Here is a 7313-nt window from a genome sequence, read left to right as displayed (position 1 = left end):
CGATAAGGTGCCATGGCCGGGGGTTTGGCTCCGGGCTCTAACTCAATGCGATGATCAACTTCCCTCCTAGGCGGGAGTTTCCTTGGCAACTCCTTAGGCATCACGTCCTTATTTTCCTCAAGGACCTTTATAATAACATCCGGCAAATCATCATTATTAGTAGTGACTTCGGTTGCTACCGACAATTGAGCAATGAATGTCGGTTCACCCTTCTTCCATCCTTTTGTTAATTGCATAGCCGAAAGTTGTCGCGTTTCCGTCCCCATGAAAATGGTAGGAATCATGCATGATGATCCTTTTTCCAAAATGCACATAGAACCAAAAGAAGGCATAAAATTACATTAACCTTCCTCAAGAAATCCAAGCCTAATACTAGCTTGAAATCATCCATCGGTGCCACAGAAATATCAATGGGTCCATGCCACGAACCCAACCGTAGTTCCGTTTCTCGAACTACGCCTGCTAATGGCCTCATGGTTGCATTTACTGTCTTCAATAATCTACCTCCATGGTGAATATTCAAGCCAAGCCTCCGTGCTTCATCCTCCGTGATGAAATTGTTCATGGCTCCGGTATCAACTAATGCCCGTGTTTGCCGTCCATTGATTTCGGCAAATACGAACATCGATCATTTTTCTCCATTCGTCCCCGGAACGGTTTTGGCATTCAAAGCATTGAAAAGTTACAATGAACCCATGTGACTTGCACCTTCCTCCTTGCCAGGGGAAGCCTCCGATTGGGTCTCTATAATAGATGCCAAGGATCCAAGTTTAGGGCAATCTCGCATGAGATGAGGCCCTTTGCAAATGAAGCAACTATGAGGAGCAAAATTACCCCTCTTTTTATCATCATACTCCTTCCGCCAAGTAGTTGGTTTGTTGCCATCAGATTTGTAATCAACTTTGGGATTTGGCCTCCAATCCTGCTTACTCCGTTGTTTGTCTTTTCGCACATTACCTCTGCCTTTGCCAAAATTCCCTTTAGTTGGTTTGAAAGTCCTTGCTTGCGACTCCGTACTCCCTTGGAACTCTGTCAAAGATTCAGCAACCACAATTATCTCATCCACATTTTTGACCCCGCGACGTTGTAATTCTTGCCGCACCCATGTTGTACATCCATCCATGAAATAGAATAGCAAGACATCCTCCGGCATGCTCGGGATTTGAAGCATAAGGGTCGTGAACTCTTTGACATAGTCACCAATGGTCCCTTTTTGTTTCAATTCCCTTAGTTTCTTGCGGGCCTCGTACACAACGTTCTTCGGGTAAAATTGACTCTTTAGCTCTCTTTTGAACTCGTCCCAAGTATCAATTCTTCAAGCTCCATTTTCAACATCGGCATGCTTATGACACCACCAAAGAGATGCGGTGTCAGTAAGATACGTAGAAGCAGTTCGGACTTTCATGGCTTCATCAACAAGATTTACGCCTTCAAAGTAGACTTCCATTTGCCATAGGAATTTTTTCACATCTTTGGCATCCCGTTGCCCATCGTAATGTTTAGGCTTCGGGTATTCAATTCTCGGGGCAACAATAGTTGAAGCGGCACCTCCGCTTGTGGTGACAGTGGATTGCTTGTATTGATCAAGCTCTTTGCTCATTCTTTCCATCATCACAGCCAATTGGTTAACTTGGCCATACATGGCGGAAACGGCATCCAAGACTTTGGTTTGGAGGTGACCAAAATCATTCTTCACCGCAGCTTGTCCGGCTACCACAACTCAAACATCATCTTTCATCGTTTGGACATCATTTTCCAACGATGCTTGTGTGTCCATTACCTCTTGGACATTAATTTGTAGAGTTTCTAGCTTTCCAACGGCGTGTCCCTCCAACGCCTCGAAGGAGCTTTCAAGAGATTCGACCCGATCACCCATATTTGCGATGATTTGGTCAAGTTTACCTTCCATGTTGGTGGCTTTCCTCATCTTACTTTTGCCTCGAGTTTTCCTTACTTCAGTTTGAGTAGCATCTCGACCCCTCTCCTCAATCTCAATATCAACAGTTTCTTGAGAATCCGCCATTATAACGGCCTACAAATGAGGTTCTGATACCACTTATCACGGACCTAGTTTCGTTACACCCGAACAACTAGAACCATGCGGCCTTAACGTTCGACAATTCGAGTCCCTCGCGAGAAACATTAAGTCAGCCTTTTCACGCTCACAAATAATTTAACCAATGAGACTAAATTATAACCACTTTGAGAAGAGAATTTTGGAGTAAGAAATATATGGAAAATAAGTAAGGTTGGAGCAACTTTTCTTTGTATAAATGAAAGGGGAAACTTTACAATCTCTCTAATGAATAAATTCACTTCACTCTACATGATTTACAAATTAGACTTCCATCTCTATTTATAGGCAAAAACCTTACAAGTTGCTTTCAAATCAATGGCCATGATTTATTTGATCCAAGGGCCTTCATTGGATGCAAGTTGATTTAAACCTCCTTGGACAAGTTGTATTCCACTTTACAACTCATGGTTAGTTGTCATCAAGTGGATATTCTCTACCATTTTCCTTGCAAGTGGATTCAACTCGTGCTTAGCTTGCATCTTGATATTATCCTTGTCAACTCGATCTTAGCTTGCATCTTGATAATAACTTGCAAGTGGCCAAGTGGCACAAGTGGACAAGTTGTGCAAGTTGCCCACTCGCATCCCCAAAATATTCGGCTGCAGGTTTATGTATCTTTTCTTCTAAAATGGCTGGTTCAGGACTTAGAAAAACTTCATTAACGTGCTAGAAAATTGTCTTGCTTCAGGCAGCCTGTTGGGCAGGCTACCTGCGTCCCCAGCTGAGTCTGCCTGCGTCCCTTGCCATAAGGTGTCTGCATCCCCTACCTGAATCTGCCTGCGTCTCCTACCGCAAGTTGCCTGCGTCCCCTACCGCAAGCTGTTCCCTCCTACTAAAACGCGTTACCCGCGCTGTCTTGCTGTCGCTACCAGGACAGGACAGATTGATCGCGATCGCATGGGGCGTAAGTCATGGCTCATGTTCAGACATATACAATAAAGTAGAAGATTACGACAAATCTAAAGCAGGTTTGTCTTGTTGCCCGAGAAACACTTGAAACTAAAAAATACATCTTAAATGACAGTTGGCATTGCATGACTGGCTCTTATATCTGATCTGGGTTTTGATACATTGTCATCTAAAGAAGAATAACTCCAATAGAGGTGGGACATGTTACCAGCTAGATAAGGGGTGCAAACAATGTATGGGTACAAGGGCTACCTACTTAAGGCCCAGCGGGGTCGGCCGCCCTCACTCGATTTTTAGATTTTCCATTTTTCTCCATGTTTTTTGAGGTTTTCAAATTTTTTCCTTTAGGTTTTTTGGTTTCGACTCTAAGGTTTTTTGGCTTCACCCCACTGAACTTCCGTATTGGGTCCGCCCCCCTGTATGAGTAGATGAGTTATTCCCAAATATATTGTTTAGTTTATTAAAAATCAATTACAATCCGATTGTTCATATGTAAATTGCAAATTAGTGTAGGATTATAGCAAAACACGCAAATATGTAAAACCGTAACATATTTGGCGTGACACCTAACCCCCAACAAATTTTTTCCAAGTCTGGCCGTGCCACTATACCGTTAAGCTCATCAATGCACTCATCATATACTTCAACAGGTGATATCTCAATGCTTGAAATGAAATCATTTAATTTTAGGATATTCGTTGACATATCGATTGGTGGACGTCTTGAATCAATGTATTGATTTGGACGCACAACCATTTCTTTAGAACTAGCCAACATATGCTCCGTTGGTGTATAATGTAATATGTCAACCAATGCATATGCAGTAATATGTATATCCTCACGCTTAAGTTTCAAATAGAAATGAAAAGATTTGTCATTTGAAAACCTAATCAAGGACATCTCTACATTAACAATGTACTCAATACTCGGACTTAAAAACCTCTTATCGAGCTTCAGTTCACTCAAAACCAAAGGGAATAAGAATATCAAACGTATCTGACCTCTTTTTAATGAAGACATTCATAACATCCAGTCCTGCAGTGCCATAAACTTCATTCAATTAATTCATCATTTTCTTAGCGAATGTTCAAGTATCAAATAGAGGAATTCATATATTGTTATTTGGAATATGAAATGTACAACGGACGTATTACATGTACAGACACATCACAACTTCAACTACGTAGTCATTCAAAATGAGATTGCTTAGAACTTATGTAAATACAAGTTAAATTAGAATAACATATAATTCATACTAAAAAATTAGAAGTTGAAATGACATCAATACTAATTTTTGTTCCTAAAGCTGAGATTGCCACAAAACATGCACATCCCCCTTAATATATGTAATTCGATTTTCAAATATACCCAAGCCACCATATTTTGCACATGAAATTAAAACATAGAATATTTATTGGGATACGTTCATTATTAGGATACATACGGGCCTTGAATACGTCCATATTGAAGTAAATTACATATAAATAGAACGCACAATATGTTTCATATCATTACCTTATAGATTATAGTAATGAAATTGATATTACTCTTTTCTTTTTATTTTATTTTATTATTTTTTTTTATTTTTTTATCGATTTGAAAGAGATAATAAATGAAAAGTTTAATGATAGCATTATTTAGAAAATTTCAGTTACAGAATGTTACTTGGCCTCTATTTTTGGAATATAGTATTTAGTAAAATAATTTACATTTCGTACAGTACCATTAATTATTAATACATGATGTAGTATTTTTTGAAATCTTATTTTGTAATGAGGTAAATACGAACTTTTTCGTTTATTAAAAAAAAAAAAAAAAGTTCTCTAAAACGACACTGGCCCATGTAAATTTTGATATGGACCAATTTCCATTTGAAAAGCCCTAGACTGAATGAACTTGAGGCCTCCACACAAATAGAGCCCAAATCCTTTACGATCCAGCCTATAAGGAAAGAATAAGGCTATCTAGTTTTATGCACGATTCAGTTTGGATCAGTTTCAACTCCAATCCAAAATCAAAATCAAATTAATCCATTTGGGTGAATTTTAATCCAAATCAACCCACCCTAACTCTAAACCGAACCGAACCACACCAGTTTGGTTTGATATTGGTTCGATTAGTCGATTTGGAATTATTATTATTATTATTATTATTATTTGTTTTTAAAAAAGTTCGGTTTTTGGCTCACTTATATTACATGAACTATTGTCTAACAAATAAAACCAAGTTAATAGACACGGATCAACAGGAAACTTAAGTCATTGCTATCCAAAATCAGTAGTGTTGACCACCAATTTAGGTATTAACGTATTGTAAGTCTTATTAAATAGATCATAATTTTTTATACTCAATTGATCCTATAATTTAATGTCACTAATACTATCGCCTGGATCGGTGTTAAATGTGCTAAATATTTGACCGATGGCTAGAAAATAAGAAAGGTATAGAGTTTTACTTTTACTACTACACAACTCGATTAACATCAAGCTTCCATCTCTTATAATATGGGAGAAACAAAAAGATATGATAGGGGACATTTATTTTTGACTATATGATATATTCTTACTTAGAGAGTTCGTTTACAATTTGTTTTTTACCGCTAATATACCATGCAGACTCCCCCATAGACTTGCTGTTTGCCAACCATTAGATTTGGCTGATGGGTTTATAATTTTGGACAACGAAAAACCATGCTGTCAGTTTGATGGTCGTTTTCGAATAAATTTAGTTCATGTATATGTGTATTTAACCCTATAATTGAAACTTAAAGTTCGCTAACCAAATTGAAAAATTCAATGACTCAATTATAGATTTTGTTGAAAGTTTAGCGACAGTTTATTCATTTGAATGGGACCAACCAGAGCAGAGGCCAGTTTCGCCTGCATTTTATCCCCTAGCCGTAGGCGTAGGTAATACTGTTACGTTCTTCATTTCTATACCATACTATACCCAAGTCTTTAGATGAGATTGGAGCTATTCTTGATTTCAATATCCACTGTACGAACAAATATAACGAATGAATCTTCCAGCTAACAAAGAGAAATCTCCACTAATAAATAGAAGGAAATCGTCTCGATAAGAAATAATTATCCTTTTCTCTTGAATCAGTTTATCCAAGAAACAAACAATGAAGAACCACTTAATGGTGGGGTTGATTTTGAGTCTCTTACAGAACTTCGCTTATGGTCATTTGAATAGTGTAGTTGGTAGTGCATCTGGTGCTATTGGAGAACAGCCTTTATCAAAGATTGCAATCCATAAAGCTAAACTTGCTCTTCGGGATTCTGCTTCTGTTTTCGCGCGGGTTAGTCGCTAACAATTAAAAAGGATCAGACGATTGTGTAAGGGACAAACCTCTTGAGACAAAGTCCCAAAAAGGGGTGTTCTTATATTGGCGATGACTTTACAATTGGAAATTAAAAACAACGTGCCTCCGAGGGGCGCAAGCACACGAATTACTGAAAGAAAAGTGTTTAAATCTAAAAACTAAGGAAATGAAAATTACATGTTCTCTGTTCGAGAGTTTTTGATTCGATCCTTTGCTTCTATGTCCTTTCTTCCTTTTATACTTCATGGACGATCTCTTTGTGATCAACCACCCTAAAAATCTGCTTGATCGTCCTATAACTGCCCACTTTCTTCGTGATGGCCAACTTGTCATGAAAACTGCCTCTTTTAACTGCTACGATTACTCTTCATTGTTCAACCCCTTTCGATTGAATTCCTTGAATCGTGGAATGTGATAGGGCTGCTCTAATAACTGCACTTCTTGATAACCGCGACGCTTTATGTTTGTTAAGACCTTGAGCGACTTGAAAGTTTGGGCGAGAATAGAGTAACAGCTCTGGGCGACTGTATGACACTCCATTCGCTCAGATTCTGGGCGACTTGCAAACTTGGGCGATGGCGTTACCGCGTTCTTGGGCCTCCTTATTTGGGACTTCATCTATTCGAAATTTTCAAGAATTTCAATCATTGTTTTCTTCTATAACTTGAAAAAGTGCGTCGTTTTGCAAACCCTTATAAACCCCAAACACGCCATTTCACTGCACCATTAAACCACGCCTCAAATTTTTTGCGTCTCTCTCGCGATTTACTGTTCATCTCTTGCTTCCCTGCTACGTAACCCTAAAAACTTCGTTCCTTCTCAAATGGCTACTTCACAATCTCAAGCAGATGACTCCTTTAGTTTTGATAACTTTCAGAAGCTTCTAAGTCGTCCATTCATAACTCCGAGTTTTCTCGCCCCCGCCGATGTCGAACGCAATGAGTTCTACCTAGATCCTTTCTTCAACAATGCAGAGGCAGTCGAACAGGCGGCGGTGGG

This window comes from Olea europaea, unplaced genomic scaffold, assembly GCF_002742605.1.
Source record: "Olea europaea var. sylvestris unplaced genomic scaffold, O_europaea_v1 scaffold1520, whole genome shotgun sequence".
Taxonomy (NCBI): domain Eukaryota; kingdom Viridiplantae; phylum Streptophyta; class Magnoliopsida; order Lamiales; family Oleaceae; genus Olea; species Olea europaea.
The sequence above is the reverse complement of the archived record's forward strand: the minus strand, read 5'-3'. Positions refer to the sequence as shown.